General features: G+C 38.2%; 2 long non-coding RNA genes across 5 annotated transcripts; one reads left to right on the plus strand and one right to left on the minus strand.

Annotated features, from left to right (window-relative positions):
* The first annotated feature begins 3,989 nt into the window (after positions 1–3,989).
* On the plus strand, positions 3,990–17,195 carry LOC144976729 (uncharacterized). 4 transcript variants are annotated; one of them, XR_013646156.1, is made up of 4 exons: positions 3,990–4,123; positions 11,423–11,534; positions 12,047–12,123; positions 15,918–17,195. It is a non-coding gene; the product is annotated as an uncharacterized LOC144976729 (long non-coding RNA). The 4 variants fall into 4 exon arrangements; XR_013646159.1 differs by lacking the exon at positions 3,990–4,123 and adding an exon at positions 5,243–5,475; XR_013646157.1 differs by lacking the exon at positions 3,990–4,123 and adding an exon at positions 5,244–5,515.
* Positions 17,196–19,232: 2,037 nt separating this feature from the next.
* Positions 19,233–22,306, minus strand: LOC144976730 (uncharacterized). The gene is made up of 3 exons (XR_013646160.1): positions 22,097–22,306; positions 20,872–21,051; positions 19,233–20,549 (listed from the first exon to the last, which is right to left on the minus strand). It is a non-coding gene; the product is annotated as an uncharacterized LOC144976730 (long non-coding RNA).
* Between the last annotated feature and the right edge of the window lie 3,476 nt (positions 22,307–25,782).

Below are 25,782 nucleotides of genomic sequence, written 5' to 3' on the forward strand. Positions count from 1 at the left end.
GTGTGCTCTTGGAATCTACACCTGTTTCTTATTTGAACCAATTCCCCTTTGTCTTACCTTTTCTTGGGTGCTTTAATTGTAATTCTATAACTTTTTACTATCCCATTTACTTCCTTTTTACTGGCACTGATATGACCTTAATGTGTTGTAAGTGCCGTAAAACACTTAAAAACTAACAAACAATAATGGAATAGGTAAAATTTTCCGTAAGCAGGGGTAATGAGAGTTTTCTGGGTTGGAGGGAGGGGATTTGTTTACCTGTAAATGACTTGTCCTTTCCTTTGACTTTGTGCTCTTATTCCAGAGTGAGACCATTTGGTTTTGTCTGGGCCTAGGCGGAGGATTTTTGTTGGTAGGGGGACCGTCAAATTGTGTATTCACTCTGTAAGAGATTTGTTTTCATTGTCAATCTCTCTTGTTATATTGTTATTTATTGATGCTTTTTTCAAGTTATTTAATACAGCTCTTCTGGGGTGAGGTCTTTTGACCTCCCATGGTGGGGAAAGGGGGGGGGGGGTCACTTTTGTTATAGATTTCTACCCTCCTATGTCTGTTTTCCTTTTCCTAGATGTTTTCTGTCTTTTGTCTTGGTTTTGTCCTGGCCTTCGCCGATGGGAGGGCAATCAAATATACTGGCCTTGGCCGAAGGGAGGGCAATTAAATATACTGGCCTTGGCCAAAGGGAGGGCAATCAAATATACTGGCCTTGGCCGAAGGGAGGGCAATCAAATATACTGGCCTTGGCCGAAGGGAGGGCAGTCAAAATTAAAGTCTTAATTTTGGAAGATGATAGTTTTTTTTTCATCTAAATGATCTCTTTGATATGTACTGTTATGGGCTTTTTTTTTTCCTTTTTTTTTTTAATTTTTGGTTGGAATATAATATTTTGTAAACATTTGTGATCTCAAACCAAGCAAATTGATAGTTTGCTTTTAAAATCTGTTTCTGTTCTGTTTGAATTTGTCTCCGTTGTTCCCACTTTTTCTCAGATGCTTTTATTTGTAAATCTAAAATGTTTGGTCCATCTCATCGTCCTCCTTTTTACTGTCGCTTAAATGACCTCAAAGTGTTGCAAGCACCGTAAAACCGCTAAAAAAAAAAAAAACAATAAATCAGCTTTTTTGTGTGTGTGTGTGTTTGTTTGCTTTATCAACAAAACCGTTCACATTGCAGTATTAAAATTCCCAAGTCAAGAATTGTTAAGTGATTGACACCCACCCTACTACCATATTATTACTGATGGAAGCTGCCCTTGTTTTTCCTGAATTTAATATTAATATTTAATATTCATTCTATTGGGAAACCAATGGCTGAGCTGCCAACTCATTTTTCTCCTCTAGGATTTTCCTCATGGTTTTTTTAAGGTCTTAAATCAAAATATCCTGACAGGATTTTTGTTTTTGTTTTTTGATGATTTAGGGGTTGTGCTCAAAGCGCTTTACAAGGGGTCCCTGGTCAACAGCAACATTTAACATGTAGGACGGGATAGATTAAAATTTAAGTTTTTGAGCTTTTTACATTGGGAAAGAAATTCTGGGAGAGGGGTGGGTTGTTGGTGTGGAGGGGAGAGAGAAGATGGCTAAATGTCTTTTTTTTTAATTTTGTATTAATTAATTTATTTATTTATTATTATTATTACTATTATTATTATTATTATTATTATTATATATTATTATTATTATTATTATTATTATTATTATTGTTATTATTTTATTATTTATTATTATTATTATTATGATTTAATAATAGTAATTGTTATCATTATCATCATTATCATCACCATCATCATCATGACTACTACTGAATGAAACGGTAAATACTAATGTATTGAGCTAAGCAAACCTCGACTACTACTTCTATCTGTCGTACACCATGCATTCAAGAAAAAAAATGTCATTTTCAATTGTAGTTTGTAGTAATGGTATTTTTGATGAGGGAAATAAAATGCTCTTGTAACAAAGACTTCGCTTATTTTATTTATTATTATTTCAATTTTCCTTGGTTGGGGGGGGGGGGGGGGGTTGGTTTGACCTCCTATGGTAGGCAGTGGTCACTTGCTGTGTTTCTATCCCCTTATTTGTTTTCTGGGTTGCCTTTTGTCGTTGTCTTGGAATATGATTACTTGGTTTTGTCCTGGCCCTCGCCAGTGTATTCTGAGAAGAAACGGCCAAATGTACCGTTTTAGTTTCAGTTTTGGGAGATGATTTTTTTTCCTTGGAAATCATCTCTCTGTTATGTACTGATTGTTATACACTCACATACATATAGATATATATAGATTTATACATACATATATATATATATATATATATATATATATATATATATATATATATATATATATATATATATATATATATATATATATATTGAACTGATTTTGTTAACATTAGAGTGTGTTCCTTTTAGTGGGTTCCCATGTTGAATGTGAACTTTAGTTGTTCTCAAACTAAGTACACTGATCTTGTGCTCTCGGAATATCCATCTGTTCCCTATTTGAACCAATCCCCCTTTGTCCTACAGTTTTTTTTTCTATCTTTAATTGTAATTCTATAATTTTTTGGACTATCCCATTTCCTTCCTTTTTACAGGCGCTGAAAAGACCTAAATGTGTCGCAAGCACAGTAATACCCTTTAAAACAAAGGAAACATTTTTCTTTATTACTGGCATCAATGTGTTGCATTCGCTGTCAAACCCTTTAAAACAAACAAACAAAAAGTTAGATGGGTCTTCTATTTTTGTTTTTGTTTTTTTTTTTTTTTTTGTTTTGAGATATACCAACATTGCTTGACTATTATTGTTAGACGATGAAACCCCATTCCACAGAAACATGTATGCCAAAAAACGTTTGACTGAAAATGTTAATGATTAATCAGCTGTTACTGTTACCATCTCAAACATGTGTATGACATTAAGCACGTAAAATCAACGTATTGTTAAAGCTGATTTCCAATCACCTTCTGGCTGGCAGAAATGAAAAGACAAATGGATGTAACCATCTCAAATGTTAGTACAGCATTAAGCTTAAAATGTGATTAGAATTGATCTCTTATCACCTAGCTAGCAGAAATTAAAGGAAATTGAACATCATCACAAACGTTAGTAGATATGTATAATATTTTTTTTTCAAAATACTAGGGAGCTGGCACCGGTGTAGGATAATATAAGATCTGAACAAGTAAACTGGGATGTGTCTTTCTTGCTTTGTCTGGCACTTTTCATACACACTTGTTCAGATCTTTATAACATTAAGCCCTATCTATAATCAAAGAAAAGAGTGATAAGCTGATAATAAATTTATCTCTTGTCAACTTCTGGCTGGCAGAAATAAAATGATAAACAGTAATGAATTTATCGTCAACTGCATGCAGTCCATAAATATATATATATATATATATATATATATATATATATATATATATATATATATATATATATATATATATATATATATATATATATATATATATATAATATATATATATATATATATATATATATATATATATATATATATATATATATATCGTTTTTTCTCCAGTCCTAAATTATCAAAAAATGTAAAGGGGCTGTGTCTAATCAGCTGATTGGCTTGGATGTTTCTTTTGATTATCTTTGAAATAGTAATATTTCTTAAGGGTTTAATATACTCGTATTATGTATATATATATATATTATATATATATATATATATATATATATATATATATATATATATATATATATATATATATATATATATATATATATATATAGGATGATAAATAGTTTTTGTAGTCGTCACATGACTATTTCAATTTAAGAAACGAAGTGGTTATTTGTACTACCACTACAAATAGCGAAAACTACCGCTTCACTATTTGTACTCCCAACTCTATGTGTTTAAGTTGCAACCACGCTCTTTACATTGTAGCTACTACTCAGACTTTATGCGTTTAAGTTGCATTTGTGAGCTTTCAAGGACCAGCCGACCAGCCTCCACTTTTCGCGGTCTTTCTTTGAGAAGTGTGAAGCAAAAAAAAATGGCCCCCTCGGTAAACGAGACATTCTCATCTTTTCTCCAATTTGAAAACATTCGAAAATGAGAATAATGTACTTTTTATTAAAAAGTCAACAAAGAAGGTAAGTAAACTAGATACGACAATTTTTTTTCCTTAATTAAGTGGCAACCACAGAGTTCTGTGGTGGCAACTCATTTCTCGTCATTCTCACTCTAACTCTATCAACTTAGAAGAGTACACCACCTCAAACATTTGTCAGTTCATATCTTTGCTTTTATGAGGTCTATTTTCATTTTGAAAAGTTCAAAGTGAACAACTAAACGACGCCGATTCAGTGGTGTATTTGGTCTTATCTTCATGTGAATAAATATTTTATTATTGACTTTTCCAAAATTCCAATAGGTCATTCATTTGCATGTCGTGATCTATTTTTCCTTGATTTCAGCTGTCTCAGCTCTAAACTATACTTTTCTTTCTCAATAAATAATTCATTTTCTGTTTGCAATGTATTACAGAGATGTTGATTTACGTACACATGTAAAAATTTCAAAGTTGTATCTGAAGCTGTTTCTGAATTATACATGATTATCCATTGGGATGCTGTGCTTTGGTCACATTTTTTCCTCTATAAATAGAGATTTTCCACCACATAAACGGTCATAACTTTTTGACCAGTTGAGACAGAGCCATAATTTTTCACTCTAGTTAATGTTTCACTCCCCTTTATTTTTCTACGCTAAATTAATACCCATAGCCACTATTTTGAAAAATTCTTGCAAGTGCCTACTAAGAGGGTTGAACTTGAACCTGAACATGCTCCTTCTTCTTCTACTAATAACTACAACTAGATAGGTACTACTCCTCTTCTGAATGATCGGAGCCGTTTAAGAAACTAAATTACGGTTTCCACCGGCGCAGCTCTCGAGACTTCCAGTCCCACAGTGCCCAGTATGGGCGGGAGACCTTACTCCCGATGTTCCTCGAGCCTCGAGGTAGTTTCACTTTATAATTGTTTTAGCTTTTGAACTGTGGATCTTTTGTCAAACGTTTTATTTTAATTTTTCAAATTTAGTAGCACTTTAAAGGTCTGCGTTAGGTATCGCTCTGCTGTACTGTAACTGTAAGAGCGTTATGCGCATGCGTGGGGGGGGAGTTTCTTGTGTTTTTGTCTCTTTACCAAGTTCATCATTATTCGAATTTTTACAACAAAATCGTGCCTAATTCATGTTTTGGTTCATTGGAATTCATCATTGAAACGTTCAGATCGAAGAAATTTGACCTGACTTGGATGCTGATGTGAACAATTTAAGAATAATTTAAGACTTTTCTCCGTCGACTTTGGCGGGAACTGCGGTAGCCATTTTGTTTCCAAATAGTTACGGTAAACAAAAAGTGACCTCATAGGAATTCCTGGAAGTGTGGTAGCTTAACATCAAAAGGATCGAGGCCCAACAAGAGGAGAGGCTGTAGAAGGTAGATTGAAAGAGAATCCTACTGATTGTTACGACAAAAGGTGAGAGAGGAGTGAGAAAGAGGGAAAGGAAGAGACAACAGGGAGAAAGAGAGCGAAAGTTGAGTGATAAAAAAAGATAAGGATAAGGATAGCCGACTAATCTGTAACTGTAACGCAGGACTTTAACTGTAACTGTTACATTACTAGCCATCAAGCAATATGAGTTCAGATAGAAGCAGCAAAACGTCCACGAGACAATCTAGAAAGGATTCGAGGAAAGAGGACACAAATTGTGGAAAGTGTGACAGAGATGTTGGGAAGAATGATCATGCATTAAAATGTGACATGTGTGAGCTGTGGCACCACACTTCTTGTGAAGGAGTTAGTGACTCACTATACAAAGCAATACAGGATGCAGAAGCCGACAAAACACAGGGCCTACACTGGTACTGCAAGAAATGTAATAGGTTTGCCAGTGGATTTATGTCAGGGCTACAGCGCTTATCGGCCAGACAAGACGCCCTAGAAGAAAATTTTGGCGCACTCGAAGCACGAGTTTCAGAGAAACTTAAGGAGGTGGATGAATCAAACGAAGACCTAGGTAAGAAGGTGCAATCCTTGGAGGAGAGAGTAGTCAAACATCCTTCTGAATATGTAGAGCTAACAGTCAAAGAGGTGCAGGATAGGCAAGAAAGAAGGCTAAACATTATTTTCTACAATTTGGCCGAAAGCTCTGCCGAGGACCCAAAGCAGGTGAAAAGCGATGACCTCAGGACAGTGAGTGATATACTGGACCAAGTGGGCATTAAAGTTCCCTTTACCAATCCCACTCGCCTAGGAAAGAAGGAATCGACATCGGCAAGACCTCTCAGGATACAAACAACAAGTGAAGAAGATGCCACTAGAATCTTAAGGATCGGGAGGAAACTCAGGGAGATTGAAACCCTCAATACAATCTATGTAAACAAGGACAGGACCCCTTTAGAACGAGAGGAATGGAAGAAACTACTAGTAGAGCGGAAAGAGAAAAACCAAGAATCAAGAGCAGAAGGCAAAGAGGAAAACTGGGTCATCCGCAACAACAGGATCATCTCTAGCTCAGAAACCACTGGAGAACAGACAAATTGTACATAAACCTAATTTAAATTGTTATTCACCTGTAAATATTGTTAGAATTAACCAAAGTTTTGTTCGAGGTGGGTTGAGGATTTTATTAACTAATGTAGACGTAATAACCACAAAGATGCCCGATTTGCTGCAGCTTATTGAAGATCATGAACCTGACATTGTTGCCTTGACAGAAGTAAAACCGAAGTACAGTAAAACCACCCTCACAGAGGCAGAGATATGTATTGAGGGTTATCACACCCCAATTCATAATTTAGAAATGGATGGGAGAGGAATCTGTATATATTTTTCCACTAAACTTAGCGTGGCGGAATTCAAATGTACAAGTACACAATACTTTTCTGAATGTGTTTGGGCTAACGTTTCTCTTGGAAACAATCATAAACTTCTGTTTGGATGCATATATCGTAGTCCGTCAAGCACCTATGAAAATAATAGAAACCTGGAAAATATGTTACGTGCCATAGTAGATATGATCCCAGAGCACCTAGTAATTGTTGGGGACTTTAATTATCCCCATATAAACTGGGAGGAATGTGCAGCTACAGTTGAAGGTTCAGACAGTGATTTATTTACAGAATGCCTCATGGACTGTTTCCTAACACAACATATCGAAAGACCAACACGATATAGGGGGGACCAACAACCATCAGTACTAGATTTAGTGTTAACATCCGAGGAGAATGTTGTGAATAACACCCAGTATCTGGCCCAGTGGGCAGCAGTGATCATTGTACCATCATATTCGATTATACATGTCAAACACAGGCAATTGAAAGTAAAACCGTGAAGTACAAATATGACAAAGGGGACTACAGAGGAATGAGACAATATCTTGGTGGCATAGACCTGGCCCATACACTTAATGAATGCAGTGAGCAAGAGGATTGGGACACTTTCCAGAATATATTAGAATCCGCGATGAAGCAATACATACCTGTGCACAAGGCTAACGACACTAAAAGAAAGAGAAAAAGAAATCTATATATGAACAAAGAAGGGTTTAGACTTATCAAGACTAAAGACAGATCATGGCAAAGATACCTTCAGACCAGAAATAGCCTTGATTACAGGTTGTATTGTGACGCCAGAAATACACTGAGAAGTTACACAAGGAAGCTTAAGAGCGATTTTGAGGAGAGTATTTCAAATGAGATCCAAGAAAACCCAAAAGCCTTTTGGAAATACACCCAATCGAGAACAACAATAAGAAGTGGGGTAGGTGATCTGCGGGACAGTAATGGAGACCTGCAAAACGAGGACATTATAAAAGCAGAAATAATGAACAAATTCTTCTGTGGTGTATTTACACATGAGGACACTAACCATGTGCCAGCATTGGAGACAAGACATTACAGCGAGGCACTTGTCAGTATAGTTATAAAGAAAGAAGACATACTGAAAAATATTATGAAGCTTAACCCAGGCAAATCAGCAGGACCTGATGGACTCCACCCTCGAGTGCTAAGGGAAATTGCGAATGAAATTGCCACACCGCTTCAAATCATATTCACAACGTCGTTACACAACGGGAACTTGCCACAACAATGGAAACTTGGACAGGTTACTCAATATTTAAAAAAGGTGATAGAAACACTCCTGGCAATTATCGACCTGTGAGTCTGACAGCAGTTCCGTGCAAAGTGATGGAGGCAATAATTAAGGAACATGTGATGGAGCATATGGTCACAAACAATCTGTTCTGTGATGAGCAACATGGCTTCGTGCCTCGGAGATCATGCATAACACAACTAATTACCTGCATTGATGAATGGACAGACGCCTTGGATAGGGGAGAACCGATGGATGCGGTATACCTCGACTTTAAAAAGGCATTTGACACTGTACCCCATGAAAGGCTCATTCAAAAACTACATAGCTATGGCATCAGAGGAAAGATAAACGAATGGATATCTAACTTCCTGCACGACAGAAAACAGAGAGTCTCACTGAACGGGCACACATCACAGTGGTCGGATGTCACCAGCGGCATTCCACAGGGGAGTGTTCTGGGTCCAGTATTATTCGTGGTATTCATCAATGATCTACCTGATGTTGTAAATAACGTGATCAGAATATTTGCTGACGATACAAAGTTGTTTGGACCTGTAAGAACAGAAAGTGACCGACATACTATACAAGATGATATCTACAAATTATCAGACTGGTCAGACAAGTGGCTGTTAAGGTTTAATGCAAGCAAATGCAGCGTAATGCATCTTGGTTACAAAAATCCGAAGCACACATACAGAATGAGAGACGATAACGGAGTGTACCAGCAGCTAGGAGAAACAGAAGTAGAAAAGGATTTAGGAGTGCATGTAGACAACAGACTATCCTTCCACCATCATGTCAACTGTGCAATAAATAAAGCAAACAGAACTCTCGGAATTATTAAAAGGACATTCACCAGCAGAAATAATGATATTATTAGGCGGCTCTACACTGCTCTGGTACGACCATCACTTGAATATGGTAATGCACCGAGGATATCACAGCATGTCGGTGACATGGATAAAATTGAAAGGGTACAAAGGAGAGCAACGAAGCTTTGTTCAGATTTGAAGCATCTACCATATGAAGATAGACTGAGGCATCTCAAACTACCATCATTGTACTACAGAAGACAAAGAGGAGACATGATACAAGTATATAAGATAATAAACGAGAAAGATAGAGTAGATAGAGAGCAAATACTACCAGAGAGCACATTTAATAGAACGAGAGGACATAGCGACAAATTAAAAAAAAGACAGGCCAGATTAAATGTAAGAAAATGCTCCTTTGGACTCAGAGTGACAGATAACTGGAACAGCCTTCCAGAAGATGTAATTAAAGCGAGGACAGTGAATGAGTTCAAAGACAAGTTAGACAAACACTGGCATTACAAGCGTTACCAGCTCCGCCCCAACCATGCAGGTGCGCGTAGATATATCAGAGATAGTGCAGAACGGGTATTACAGGCATAGCCTTCAACCTGAAGAAGAGGTATCAAGTAAGAATAGCATGGTAAAAGTACCGTAAAAGTATGCTGATGAAAATGATATTGACAATGAAAAATAAGAAGAACAATAGAACTTATAAACAAATCAATAAAGAAGCTTTTAAAAAAATGAAATTTAAAAGAAGTAAGAAAAAACTGCCTCAAGAAGTGAAAAAAATTGTCCCTGTTGTTGAGATGTGAAGTGGACATAATCGTGTCTGTTAAGAATTAGAAGAAATGAAAGATGCCACTTTTTATTTTAAATGTAGATTGCACATTAGCAGAACACTAAAAAAAAAAGTAAAGAAAGAAAATCCAATGTGGCAACTTGGTTGCAAGTGAAAAAAGTAAAATTACTCCGCTCAGCATTGCTGCTGGTGTGATGTCTAGTGTTAGTTAGGTGTCACTATATTAGAGTGATATCTTGTTACTTCATATTTTCATTTTAAAACCTGTAGAACAACTTGATTGATTTGTAAATTTCCTTATATGACCATTGTTTTAGTTTTCCGCAGCCATTATAATTCAATTTGAAATATTGAAAGGTACTGGAGAGGAGTCTTAGCGGGGTTTTTTTTTGTCTGTTAGTTTTAGTTATAGGTCATAGTGCAGGTCCAAGTGTTGGAAATGTACAAGGTTTTATTTTTTTATTTTAAGGTTAGTTGAAGGAATACTTTCCTTAGCTCAAGGAACGTGCAGAAGACCTCCCCTATTTACTACTTACTACTACTACCCAAGTACTAGTGCTAGACTACTTCTTCCGCCACCTCACTCCTAAACGGACTGACACCACAGGCAACTGATATTATTCTCTCTCTCTCTCTCTCTCTCTCTCTCTCTCTCTCTCTCTCTCTCTCTCTCTCTCTCTCTCTCTCTCTCTCTCTCTCTCTGAGTGTGTATCTGTCTGTCTATTTCTGCCCATCTCCCTCTTTTTACTAATTAGTTTGTAGGTGTTTGGCAAATTCTCAAGAACCGCCAAGATATATGCGGCTGTGTGGCACTCACTTCCGGATTGGAAGGTCATGGGGTCGAGCCTTGTCAAGGCCTCACATTCTCTCACTGTACTCATGTGTATGATTTCCTATCCGCTAAGAGCGTTGTCTGTCAGAAGAAAAACATCGCCTAACGTTCTACTTGTTACGTGGTGCTGCTAGTCATGGATCCTTTGTAAAGTGCTTTGAGCATGTTTGGTGGATATTGCGGCTTATGAAAGCTCAATTCTTTTTTTAATATTTATATATATATAAAAAAGATGCAGGATGATGACGGGCATGCGCTACTTTATGATGTAGTATAAACCATTCCTAATATATGATTTTGCTAAATAGGCCTACACTCAAATTTTACGAGTGTATCTGGTGGCAAATATTAGACACTCGTTGCCACTGTGATTTTGATGAAACTTGGCTTATACACAGATACATGAATTTTCCTAATACGGCTTCAAACATGCGATCTGAACTTCAATTTATAATGCAGTAATTTTTCTCAAATGACAGCTTGATTGAATGTGACAAGATCCTTTTACTTAATACAATTCAATTTAGTGTGGTCTGTAGTTGTTTGCCTAATATTAGAATGCACAGAATTTGAATTTTTATTGACTTTAAATATTGAAACAACATGCCTTTGGCTTTCCATTTGTGCCATTCCATTCAGCTTTTGACCTAGTCCCTGATTTGAGTACCACGTCACAAATTTAAGTTCTTCGAGAAAACTCTCGACTTACTTTCTTATTCTTCTAACGTACTGAACTGTAACACCTTTGTCTCAGTTGGAGAAAATATTGCAATTTTTAAACTTAATATTTAGGTATTTATGTTATGATCTTTTATATATTATTCCTTGTTTTTCAGCTTCCATCATATCACCCTGAGGAAAGTTGGCTAATTTATGACTTTTGTGTCTATGAATGCAAGCAGGCAAAAAGCAATTGACTTCAAGCAAAAGAGTTCGCCCTAACCAGAGGTAGGAGGTTGTTTTTGGACGGGGGCAGGAGGTGTTTTTTTACTTTTACATATTTAAAAAAAATGAAAATATTATATGCGCTAGGTTATAATATTTCAGAATAACTCGGAAGTAAATTATCACCATCAGCTTTTCTATCTTGATTGCCAAGACAATTTTAATAAAGCAATCAAACTGATTCTGAATTTTAAAACATCCAGAGGAAGAGGCAATGTGTGCCTATCTGCAGCTCATTTACAGTCTTCAGTGGGCGGGCTGCACGATGTAATGCAGCAAGACAATAGTTCAACTATTACCAGAACAGTTTTAAAAAGTGAAACACTTGATTTGTTCATCTGGATTAGTATTATTATTGAATGTCTTATTAAGATTTATTTTCAATTGCTCTATAATCTGCATGTTGAAATCCTTCACAATTGAGTTATGCAAGTGACAACGCTATTAATATTTTATCATACTATGTTGTGGATAATTTTATTACTTTGTAATAAAAAGTTTTACTTACCATGCAGGACTCTGAAATTAATACTGGCTTCTGAGGGTTACAGGGGCTAATCACCACCATGAAAATCACCCATGTGATAAATTGGTAAGACTCATTCATTTTATACTTATTTTCCATCGACATTTTGTCCCTGCAATTTTTCGCTGCCGAAAATTTTACACTTGACAGCAATTAATCGCAAATTCTATTTTAGTCGCAATTAGACTCAATTTTTTTTATAAATATGTATTATTTTTTCTTTTCTTGTTACTTTATATTTTCAGTACTTAATTGTCCCTCCCCCCTCCCACTATTGAGTGTAATATATAGTAATAGATTAGTCATCATCATCATATCTTGTCGCGCCAGTGAGTCAGCCAGTCCCGGGCAGTCTGGTTGCATTCCCTCAGGTCAGCATTGGTGCAGTGAGGTCCCAGCGAGCATTCAGACAGGATGTGGTCCATGGTCTGTCTGGGGTGACCGCATGGGCATTCAGTGCCCGGTGAGATTTTCCATTTAAAGAGGTTGGTGGCGGTGTTTCCCACCTTTGCTCTAGCTCTGTTCAACGCCACCCATTCTTTTCTCTTGAGGTCTGTGCCTGCTGGGAGCTTTTCTGTTGGGGGCTGGAGGGCATCGTTTGCTGTCTTGTCCCATTCTACCCATTTGTCCAGGCGGAAGAATGCTGAGTGGTCTGGGTGAAGGCTCTCTACTGTAAGGAAGCTCTTCCTTGATTTGAGCCTGCTTTTGGGGCAATTGTGGTCATGAAGGGGGTGCCTCTGGTCCATTTCCTGTTTGTATTTTTGTATTTGGGCATGAGTTTCCCTCCGGATGTGTGGTGGGGCTATTCCTGCTGCACGGTAGACCAGTGGTAATGGTGTTGCTCTCAGCTGGCCCGTTATGATCCGGCAGGCGTTGTTGAGCTCGGGGTCTAGCTTGGAGGCATGGCATGATCGGGCCCATACAGCTGAGCAGTACTCCGCAGTTGAGTAGCTGAGGGCCAATGCTGTGGTCAAGAAAACCTTTATGAGTGCCCGGTGGAAGAAAGGTTACAATCCGGACCTGGCATTCATATCCTCTCAACACTTTTCAAACTTTGAAAGGACTGTAGGTGAGCCTATACCGAAATCTCAACACAGACCTATTACCATCACCATCAAACCAGCTGTTAAAGCCCTCGAATCAAATGCGATACCACGATTCAATTTTAGAAAAGCAAATTGGGAAAACTTTACTAAAGATTTAGACAATGAGATCACCAATATAAAAAGTGACCCACAGAGATACGACGACTTTAGAACACTCATATGGAAAGTTGCAAAGAAAAACATCCCCAGAGGATGCCGAAAAAGTTTATATTCCATGTCTCCAAGATGAAAGCAAGAAACTATATGAAAGATACATTGAATCATACAAGGTGGATCCTTTCAGTGAAGAAACCCTAGAACTGGGTGAAGAACTCACATCAATGATAGCCGATGAAAGATCAGAAAGATGGAAGGAATTAATAACCTCCACCAATATGACCCTAAACAGCAAAAAGGCCTGGACTACAATTTCAAAACTGAATAATGACAAAAATACCCAGACAAGAGTGGCTGCAGTAACACCTGACCAAGTAGCACATCAGCTTCTACTGAATGGGAAACCAGCCAAGAAAGCACGAGGCCAACTAAAAGCCCTGAAACGTGAAATGGACAAAGCCCTCAAGGATAGTGAAGATCATCTTGACTCTTTTACCCTGGAGGAGCTACTAGAGGCCTTGTCCCATCTGAAGGCAGGAAAAGCATCTGGACTGGATGGAATCACAACTGAGATGATTCAACACTTTGGCCCGAGAACCCTATCCTGGCTATTGGACCTCTTCAATGTATGCGCAAGGACAAACAGGCTGCCAAGTGCATGGAGGAAAGCAAGAGTAGTCGCCCTACTGAAACCGGGGAAAGATCCAAAATCCAAGAAAAGCTATCGCCCGATCTCCCTCCTGTGCATCGCATACAAGCTATTTGAGCGAATGGTTATGTCCCGCATGTCACCCAGTCTAGACGAACAACTGTCTCCAGACCAGGCTGGATTCCGACCAGGACGGTCAACATGTGGTCAACTTCTAAACCTTACACAATTCATAGAAGATGGGTTTGAGACAAAACAGGTCACTGGCACAGTCTTCGTCGACCTCACTGCAGCCTATGACACAGTGAATCACAAGATCCTACTCCTCAAAGTGGCTAAAATGATAAAGAATAAGAACATTGTAAATATTATCCAGTCACTTCTCGAAAACAGGCGCTTCTTTGTTGAAATGGATGGCCGGAAGAGCAGGTGGCGCACCCAGAAGAATGGTCTTCCCCAAGGATCAGTGCTGGCTCCAACACTTTTCAACATATATACAAATGATCAGCCTGAGTTCCCAAATATCCGCCGATTCATATATGCTGATGACCTATGCCTTGCAACACAGGATGTGTCCTTCCAACCAATCGAGAGCAGACTGACAAATGCCCTAGACACCCTTACAAAGTACTACACTAAAAACTCGCTGAACGCCAACCCAGGGAAAACACAAGTGTGTGCATTTCACCTCAACAACCACCAAGCCCACAAAAAAACTTAACATCAAGTGGAATGGCCAGACATTAGAGTACAACTACCACCCAGTGTACCTCGGAGTGACGCTTGATCGGACTCTGTCCTTCAGAGAACACGTGAGGAAGACCAAGGCAAAAGTGTCCACGCGTAATGCCCTCCTTGGAAAGCTGGCAAACATGAACTGGGGAACTGACCCGAAAACTAAATAGATTAGTTAGGTAAATGCACTGTTGACACCAGGACCAAATGTTTAAAGGACAACAGCCATTCCAACTCATATTTTATTACGATACATTCAAGGTGGCGCACTGAGATGGAGAGATGATGACCAGCTTGTGACAAAATTGACTGTTCCAGAATTTGTATTTTTTTTTATTAAAAAAAAAATTTCTTGGAAGGGTTCTGGGCAGAGAGTTCACATTTTTCTATCCCTTATATTTGTTTTCCCTTTCCATGTTGCTCCCTGTCTTTGTTATGGATTAAGATTGCTCATTTTTTTCCTGGTCCTTGCGGGGGTCTTTAGTTGGGAGGCAGACAGTCAAATACAGTACCTTTCTTCTTGAGATGATTTTTTATACTGTAAATCATCTCTCTGTTATGTACTGTTATAGTTATAGGTTTTGAATATTATTGCATTATGTAAATGTTTTAGCAGGATCCTTTGCTTGTGTCTCAGTGAGACTTTGAGGTAATGTTAAAATTGGTACATCTTTGAGGTGCTCGTGAAATCTACTGTTCCCTATTTATTGAATCAGTCACCATATCATCATCCTTTTTATAGTGTTGTAAGCGCTATTAAGTCCTGTAAGACAATATAAGCAGATCTAGGTGGTGGTATTTTTTGGGGTCTTTTTTTTTTTTTGTCTTTGGTTTTTTTTTTGTTCCAGATAAGGAATTTTAAGATTTGATGGTTGTCCATAGACTTTTCAAAATAAAATTTGACTTTGACTATGGGTACGATGCAGTTATAAGTGCTTGATTTCTGAGGACTAATTATAAATGGTGACCACTCTATTGCGTTTTTGTATGCCATGAAAATGTTACAAAGACAATGAAGCGACGTTTTTTGGGAATTCTGCAGTCATTCATTTAACCCTTGAATTTGATGAGCGCCTGTTGCATTTTAGTTCATTCAAGTATTTTAGAGTGACAAACACAACTCGTGCATTATGGGTTTATATGCAGATTTTTGTCTTTAAATTGTCAATAAAAAATAAAATGCTTTTTTTTTTTGTTTTGTTAGCTGGCAGGTCTGAATTGAATGCTATTGCATACAATTTTGTACTTTTAATCTTTTTTCTTTTTACATTTAGCCATCCTCACTTTATCCGGAGAATCGCCTGCCCCTCGTGAATGAGACAGTGAAGGCTATGGCTAAAACAAAGGTGTCCACAACCCAACTTAGGCAATACATTCAATCAAGCCAAGGATAAAATGTATTGCTAAAGATGTCGAAGATTTGCAGCGGAGATTGTTCAAGACTGATATTGATAGGACGGACGGTGAAACGGTACAGGAATTACTGAGAGAGATAGAGGAGGAAGGAGGTGTAACAAAGTTCAGTGTGAATGAGGATGGTGGTTTTGAGTATTTGTTTTAAGTAACGGGAAGAATGAGGCGTGATGTGAGTGTTTTTTGTGATGTGTTTGTTATGGATGCAACATACAAAGTAAATCGATATTTGTATCCACTTGTGAATATTATGTGCATAGATGATGAGGGTCATGGCGGGCGAAAGACTGGAAATCCATGACCAACCTGAAATTGACATTGTACCAGTATGACGTGTGACAAATACACAGGAAGGACTGTATCGAATTGTATCTTCAGTGACAAACAGGATCAATAGCTTGTTTCAAGTTATGGTAGAACATCAGTTTCTGCAAAGAATCTCCCAGTTGGAACAGTTTTTGACTCTTGTCTCTAAAGATAAAGACTTTGACATTGTTGACATGACTGACTTAATACAGACAAATCCCCATTCTAACCCTCTTTCTGACTTTTCAGAGACACCAGACATTGTAAATGCACGTACTGACCAGAGACCACAGACATTATAAATACACACTCTGCCCAGACAGAGACCACAGAAGTTATGGACACACAGACTGACCAGACAGGGACTCCAGATAACAGAGACATGCGACCATAAAGATGCCCTTGACACAACAGAGACAGTTAGACTGCGAAATTTTTCAAATGTGACTCTACACAGGAAATTTCAGGCCGAAACTGTGTTATACAGGTCGGTACAGAATAAAACAAATATAACACAGGAGACCAAACACTGTGTTGTAGAATATCAAAATTTCAAAGGTGGTCGGTCAGTGACGAAATAAAAAGGGACATAAGTTGTAATATCACATCTCAATAAAAGAGTTTGATAGTAAAAAGGTGCCCGTTAACAATTAAGTCGGTCAAGTCTCTATCCAGATTCAAAAGGATAGTGCAAAGTCCTGTATGTAAAAAAAATTTGAGAAGCATGGTTGTTCTCAATACTTGTTGGGTCGTGATCGGTATAGAGTGAAGTAGTGTTCATGCATTTTGACATTTTCTTGATCTTTAAAAATAAAATTATAATTTAATTTAATCAACAGACTTGTTTAATAATTTAAAGATATACTTTTGTGGGGACCTTTTGTAAAATCATTAGTCCGATTGTAGTTGTAAATTTCTTTATATTCTAATGTCATAAAATCAGTGACACCACTGAATCCCTACCTGCGCTTTTACTCACTGAGTCCCTACCACCAGCGCTTTTACTGAGTCCCTACCACCAGCGCTATTACTCACCCAGTCCCTCCACCTGGGCGGGGTTCCTGACCTCCCTTAGTGGGCAGGGGGGGTTCATACTGTGTTCATTACTTGGTTTTGTCCTGGTCCTGGCCGGATCCCCCGGTTGAGAGGGAAGCAGTCGAATGTATAGTTAGTTTTGGGAGATGATATTTTTTTCATTGTAAATCATCTCTCTGTTATGTACTGTATTATGTTTTATTTACATATTATATTTGATTTGTTAACATTTGAGTGTATTCCTCTTAGTCGGGGCCTGTGCTTGTGTCTGGATGAGACTTTTAGGTGATCTCAAACTAGTACTTTGACAGTGTGCTCTTGGAATCTACATCTGTTTCCCATTTGAACAAATTCCCCTTTGTCTTACCTTTTCTTGGGTGCTTTAATTGAATTCTATAACTTTTTACTATCCCATTTCTTCCTTTTTACTGGCGCTGATATGACCTTAATGTGTTGCAAGCGCCGTAAAACCCTCAAAAACAAACAAACAAACAAACAGTCCCTACCACCAGCGCTTTTACTCATTGAGTCATAGAGCTTTTACTCACCGAGTCCCTACCACCAGTGCAATTACTCACCGAGTCCCTACCACCAGCGCTATAACTCACCGAGTCCCTACCACCAGCGCTTTTACTCACCGAGTCCCTACCACCAGCGCTTTTACTCGAGTCATAGAGCTTTTACTCACCGAGTCCCTACCACCAGCGCTATAACTCACCGAGTCCCTACCACCAGCGCTTTTACTCTTCGAGTCCCTACCACCAGCGCTTTTACTCACTGAGTCATAGAGCTTTTACTCACTGAGTCCCTACCACCAGTGCTTTTACTCTTCGAGTCCCTACCACCAGCGCTTTTACTCACTGACACTGTCCCTACCACCAGTGCTATAGCTTTTACTCACTGAGTCCCTGCCACCAGCGCTATAACTCACCGAGTCCCTACCACCAGCGCTTTTACTCACTAAGTCATAGAGCTTTTACTCACCGAGTCCCTACCACCAGTGCTATTACCGAGTCATAGAGCTTTTACTCACTGAGTCCCTACCACCAGCGCTTCTACTGAGTCATAGAGCTTTTACTCACTGAGTCCCTACGACCAGCGCTATTACTCACTGAGCCCCTACCACCAGCGCTTTTACTCACCGAGTCCCTACCACCAGCGCTATTACAGAGTCCTAGAGCTTTTACTCACTGAGCACCTACGACCAGCGTTATTACTCACCGAGTCCCTACCACCAGCGCTATTACTCAGCGTGTCATAGAGCTTTTACTCATCGAGTCCCTACGACCAGCGCTTTTACTCACTGAGTCCCTACGACCAGCGCTATTACTCACTGAGTCCCTACCACCAGCGCTTTTACTCGTTGAATCCCTATCACCAGCACTTTTACTCGCCGAGTTCCTACCACATGGCTATTACTGAGTCCCTAACACCAGCGCTAATACTATTAGCCACCAAATCCCTACCACCAGGGGGGACAATATAAGCTCAAATTAGACCCCAAAAATTCTTACAGTGATGCAGAAAAAAACACGAACAGATCTCTTTCAAATTTACACAAAATGTTTCTTACAACAAGATGGATAGGTTTAGCAATAGTCTTGAAAATAAATTTTTCAGAATTTTTTTTCGATTTCTTAGTGAAAATTTGGTGTGACATGACAGGAAAAAAAATTGATTTAAAAATTCATAAAACTGCTAAATTTTTGTTTAGCCCAAAACCCATCCATCATGAAGCAAAACACATCATAAGAAAAATTCTGACCAAATTTGAAGACAATCTGATGGGAAACAATCCAGATGTGAATGTTAGAAAATCAGAGAATGACGCACAATGAAATTTTGAGAAAATGAAAAATTTGTCTTTAATTTGATAATAAAGCCAATTATGCAGACAAAGGCCAACATTCATCAAGTATATAAACAATATGGAACAAGAAAACAGTAATATTTTATAAATTGATCAAATTCTGAAAAAAATTCTAAACGATTCGCTAACCCATACCTCTAAGAAAAAAATTACGAAATAATTTAATATCTGCTGTTATTCACCAAAAAATTACTTGAGTGGTCAAATATGCTTTATAGTTCTAAAATTCTTTAATTATATCTCATGAACTAATAATGTAATGTATAATTTGATGTTAAACACCAAAAATAACAATTAAAAAAAAAAACTTTTTTAAGGGGCAACATAAGCTAAAATTAGACGTAAAACCCTAAAATTCTAACATGGATGCACCAAAAACTAGCATATAAATTTCTTTCAAATTTAAACACAATGTTTCTTTCATAAATAGCTATATCATGAAAACTCTTGGAATAATTTTTTTAGAATTTTTATTTGATTTCAACTGAAAATTTAGCGCGGATCAACAGGAACAAATGAATTTTAAAATTTATAAAATTGCTAAATTTTAATTTACCCCCAAACACTTACATCATGATGTAAAACACATCATAGAAAAGATTCTGAATAAATTTGAAGATAATTTAAAGGAAAATGATTAAGGTAGGATTGCTAGAAAATCAGAAAAATGACATAAAACAGACATTTGAGAAAGCGCAAGCTTTTTCTATAATTTGACATAAAGTTAAAAGGCTGATTTTGCAGACAACTAAAAGAAATGATCCATCAAACTTTCAAAATATGACCGTAATAGGACAAGAAAACGAAAATTTTGTAGATTGATCTAAGTCTCAAAAAAATTATAATCGGTTCACTAACCCATACCCCATAGATAAAAAAAAATGCTGTAAAATTGATTTTTTTACGCCCAGAGATAAAATAATTTTGTGGTCGAATATGATGTCATACCTTATGAATTCATCATTATAATCACAAAACCTAATTATTTACTGTATACAATAGGTTATACAGATGATTTCTAGATATATTAAATGATTTTTCAAAATATGATAGGGCACGCTATCCTCATTTTCATTTTTTTATTCTACTTGAGAGACAAGTCGTATAAAATTAGATATCTAGTCAAGTTGAACTGCAAAATCAATTCTATTTTAGACAATAAAACAGTTAAATATTGCACTAGCTCTGAATAAAAAGCAATTTGCTTTCCCAAACCCTTGGAATAAAAATCTCTGTTTGCCACCACTTTTTTTGTAGTTCCACAAAGAGGGTTGATCCTGCTCTGGATGGAAAAATTGAAATAAAAAAGAGACCCAGTTCATTAGCAATTTTTGGAAATGGCATTATTGTCATAAAATGCATTTGTCAAAGACATAGCAATTTTTAAAAAATGATCATTATTCACACCAACACACTTGAAATTTCATTGGTTTTACATCCATAGAACAAAACTCTTGGCAACAAACTATAGTCTGTCGTTAAGTTAATACATTCAGTAGTAATTCAATTCAAATGATGCTCTTTTTTAGAAAAATGAGCATTTATTTTATTGATCACCAATAAAAAATGTAAAGGCGCAATGGAGATTTGAAAACATTACTAACCATTGTCAAAAAGTGCATGCAGACACTCTGGTCTGCTGGCCCAGATGATGGTTTGCTGATTGATGAGTTTTGCCACAGGCAAAGGTTTGCCTCAACACACCTTGCCAGAATAGCCCTTGAGCCAGCATCTTTATGGATTGTCAGGACACCAGTAACGTCAACAGTGGTCTTTCATGTTAGCTGTCAATGAAAACAAAAAATTAAATTAAATTCACTACAGCGAAATAGGCACATACATGCCAATGCTAAAGTTTATAACAGCAACACTTCGCATGTTGAACGGGACATAACGTCTGTTAGGCAATATTACAATTTCTTCGGACAGAGACAACGCATTTAATGGCCAAGTACACATTTTACAACTGAGTCCGGTGAGAGAAAGTGAGCAAAGTGCCTTTTCCAAGGGCTCAACTATGCGCCGAGCGAGGCTCGAGCCCAGGACCTTCCGGTCCAAAAGCGAGTGTCATACCACTACGACATAGCCGTACGTAATTTTTAAAAATATAATAAAAATAATCACACTAATATAATTATCTCACATTGTCATCATCATAGGCATTTCAAAACTACTAATAATACTACCACTACAGATATCTTATCATTATAAATATTACTCTCTCTCTCTTTCTCTCTCTCTCTCTCTCTCTCTCTCTCTCTCTCTCTCTCTCTCTCTCTCTCTCTCTCTCTCTCTCTCTCTCTCTCTCTTCTCTCTCTCTCTCTCTCCATGAACATAACATACAAAACCCAATTTTCCGATAATAAAAAAACAGCCACCCCCCCCCCCCCCCCAAAAAAAAAGTTTTGAAAAAGTATGGACGATGCATGCTGTGTCGGCCATAATAAAGATAATAACAATAACTGAATGAAAAGTATTTTTTAAAGGACCCTGAGCCTGGAATGTCGTGAGTACTCGAAACGTCTTGATCATGATCTTGACAAAATTAGCAACCTTTTGACTGGGGATCGAACATTGAAACACCTGGTTTTAATCGCCTGACATGGAAGGCTGATTTAAATTATTTGGGGGGGGGGGGGGAATTAGTATTTTAATTTTTTTTAAGCCCTGTTATTGTTATTTTTCACAAAATAAAGTAATAAAGTTAAGTAATTCGCGGTAGCGACAAATGTGTCGTCAGCTGATGCACAATCAACAAACACACAACCCCAAAGCATGTTTAGTTATAAAAATAAGAAATGAATTAAAATGTGCATTTCGTATGCTTACCTTGTAAACTGAGTATTCTGTGACTTGAAAAGAGTGAAGAATTACCAAAGTCCGTTAAAATCAACTTGTAATAATAGTAATAATGTGATTGTGATGAGATGAAGTGTTCACTTTTTGACTTCCAGATAATTCATTGTATATTGCAGTTCTATCCGTATAAAATGTTATATTTTTAGTAATTACGCAAATTCTATTTTTAGTAAGAGTACAAATAAGCTCTGTGGAGCAGGCACTTATGTTGGTAACAACAAGATATGAAGTGAATAGAAAAGTGCCAGAAGACAATAGAGAATAAAAAATTTTCGCGGCGGTGGTGGGGTTTGAACCTGCGACCTTATTGGTACGACAACTCCGCCTGGCAGGTGAGAGCGTGGCTCTACCGTGTGAGCTATCCACGAACACAAAAATATTCGTTTCAAACTCAAAGTCATTACTAGATCCCTCTCTCACCACTTCTTGAGACCGCCGATTCGTTCGTACACCACCATCGCGAATAATTTTGACCAGCAGTTAAGCTTAATAGCCAATATTCTCAACACAAACATATAACATAGAAACGATTGAGACATTGAGTATGCTCCGGTGTATGGGGTGAATTTTTAATTCAGAAAAGTGAGTGGAGCAGGCACTTATGTTGGTAACAACAAGATATGAAGTGAATAGAAAAGTGCCAGAAGACAATAGAGAATAAAAAATTTTCGCGGCGGTGGTGGGGTTTGAACCTGCGACCTTATTGGTACGACAACTCCGCCTGGCAGGTGAGAGCGTGGCTCTACCGTGTGAGCTATCCACGAACACAAAAATATTCGTTTCAAACTCAAAGTCATTACTAGATCCCTCTCTCACCCACTTCTTGAGACCGCCGATTCGTTCGTACACCACCATCGCGAATAATTTTGACCAGCAGTTAAGCTTAATAGCCAATATTCTCAACACAAACATATAACATAGAAACGATTGAGACATTGAGTATGCTCCGGTGTATGGGGTGAATTTTTAATTCAGAAAAGTGAGTGGAGCAGGCACTTATGTTGGTAACAACAAGATATGAAGTGAATAGAAAAGTGCCAGAAGACAATAGAGAATAAAAAAAATTTCTCAAGAAGTGGGTGAGAGAGGGATCTAGTAATGACTTTGAGTTTGAAACGAATATTTTTGTGTTCGTGGATAGCTCACACGGTAGAGCCACGCTCTCACCTGCCAGGCGGAGTTGTCGTACCAATAAGGTCGCAGGTTCAAACCCCACCACCGCCGCGAAAATTTTTTATTCTCTATTGTCTTCTGGCACTTTTCTATTCACTTCATATCTTGTTGTTACCAACATAAGTGCCTGCTCCACTCACTTTTCTGAATTAAAAATTCACCCCATACACCGGAGCATACTCAATGTCTCAATCGTTTCTATGTTATATGTTTGTGTTGAGAATATTGGCTATTAAGCTTAACTGCTGGTCAAAATTATTCGCGATGGTGGTGTACGAACGAATCGGCGGTCTCAAGAAGTGGGTGAGAGAGGGATCTAGTAATGACTTTGAGTTTGAAACGAATATTTTTGTGTTCGTGGATAGCTCACACGGTAGAGCCACGCTCTCACCTGCCAGGCGGAGTTGTCGTACCAATAAGGTCGCAGGTTCAAACCCCACCACCGCCGCGAAAATTTTTTATTCTCTATTGTCTTCTGGCACTTTTCTATTCACTTCATATCTTGTTGTTACCAACATAAGTGCCTGCTCCACTCACTTTTCTGAATTAAAAATTCACCCCATACACCGGAGCATACTCAATGTCTCAATCGTTTCTATGTTATATGTTTGTGTTGAGAATATTGGCTATTAAGCTTAACTGCTGGTCAAAATTATTCGCGATGGTGGTGTACGAACGAATCGGCGGTCTCAAGAAGTGGGTGAGAGAGGGATCTAGTAATGACTTTGAGTTTGAAACGAATATTTTTGTGTTCGTGGATAGCTCACACGGTAGAGCCACGCTCTCACCTGCCAGGCGGAGTTGTCGTACCAATAAGGTCGCAGGTTCAAACCCCACCACCGCCGCGAAAATTTTTTATTCTCTATTGTCTTCTGGCACTTTTCTATTCACTTCATATCTTGTTGTTACCAACATAAGTGCCTGCTCCACTCACTTTTCTGAATTAAAAATTCACCCCATACACCGGAGCATACTCAATGTCTCAATCGTTTCTATGTTATATGTTTGTGTTGAGAATATTGGCTATTAAGCTTAACTGCTGGTCAAAATTATTCGCGATGGTGGTGTACGAACGAATCGGCGGTCTCAAGAAGTGGGTGAGAGAGGGATCTAGTAATGACTTTGAGTTTGAAACGAATATTTTTGTGTTCGTGGATAGCTCACACGGTAGAGCCACGCTCTCACCTGCCAGGCGGAGTTGTCGTACCAATAAGGTCGCAGGTTCAAACCCCACCACCGCCGCGAAAATTTTTTATTCTCTATTGTCTTCTGGCACTTTTCTATTCACTTCATATCTTGTTGTTACCAACATAAGTGCCTGCTCCACTCACTTTTCTGAATTAAAAATTCACCCCATACACCGGAGCATACTCAATGTCTCAATCGTTTCTATGTTATATGTTTGTGTTGAGAATATTGGCTATTAAGCTTAACTGCTGGTCAAAATTATTCGCGATGGTGGTGTACGAACGAATCGGCGGTCTCAAGAAGTGGGTGAGAGAGGGATCTAGTAATGACTTTGAGTTTGAAACGAATATTTTTGTGTTCGTGGATAGCTCACACGGTAGAGCCACGCTCTCACCTGCCAGGCGGAGTTGTCGTACCAATAAGGTCGCAGGTTCAAACCCCACCACCGCCGCGAAAATTTTTTATTCTCTATTGTCTTCTGGCACTTTTCTATTCACTTCATATCTTGTTGTTACCAACATAAGTGCCTGCTCCACTCACTTTTCTGAATTAAAAATTCACCCCATACACCGGAGCATACTCAATGTCTCAATCGTTTCTATGTTATATGTTTGTGTTGAGAATATTGGCTATTAAGCTTAACTGCTGGTCAAAATTATTCGCGATGGTGGTGTACGAACGAATCGGCGCTCTCAAGAAGTGGGTGAGAGAGGGATCTAGTAATGACTTTGAGTTTGAAACGAATATTTTTGTGTTCGTGGATAGCTCACACGGTAGAGCCACGCTCTCACCTGCCAGGCGGAGTTGTCGTACCAATAAGGTCGCAGGTTCAAACCCCACCACCGCCGCGAAAATTTTTTATTCTCTATTGTCTTCTGGCACTTTTCTATTCACTTCATATCTTGTTAAATAAGCTCTGGCGTTATTTGCAGTGGTAGTACAAATAAGCGTAGCCTTTAAGAAAAGATTAGATAGGCAACCACAATGAGGTCGGCAGGACTGGGGCAGATTTGTCGTTATAGTTATTGTCGAGATCTCTCGAATTAACTTTGTTGGCAGGGCAGTTTTGTTTTTCCGTGTCTTCTGTCCTTTTATATCAGACCAGTTTTGTCCGGTGTTTGATAATGGCAAGGCAAGGAATTTACCCAATGGAAACCGTACGGTGCTCTTATTGGCTAACCAACCAGCGGCCTCGATGAGAAAAATATCCGCCATTTTGATGTTGGCTGGGAATCGCGTTACTATAGTAAACAAGCGCTGATCGGCCGTTCATGAAAACAAGTTGCTGCTCGCTC

Source organism: Berghia stephanieae, chromosome 7, assembly GCF_034508935.2.
Source record: "Berghia stephanieae isolate SIO BIC M18660-M18661 chromosome 7, UCSD_Bste_1.3, whole genome shotgun sequence".
NCBI lineage: Eukaryota > Metazoa > Mollusca > Gastropoda > Nudibranchia > Aeolidiidae > Berghia > Berghia stephanieae.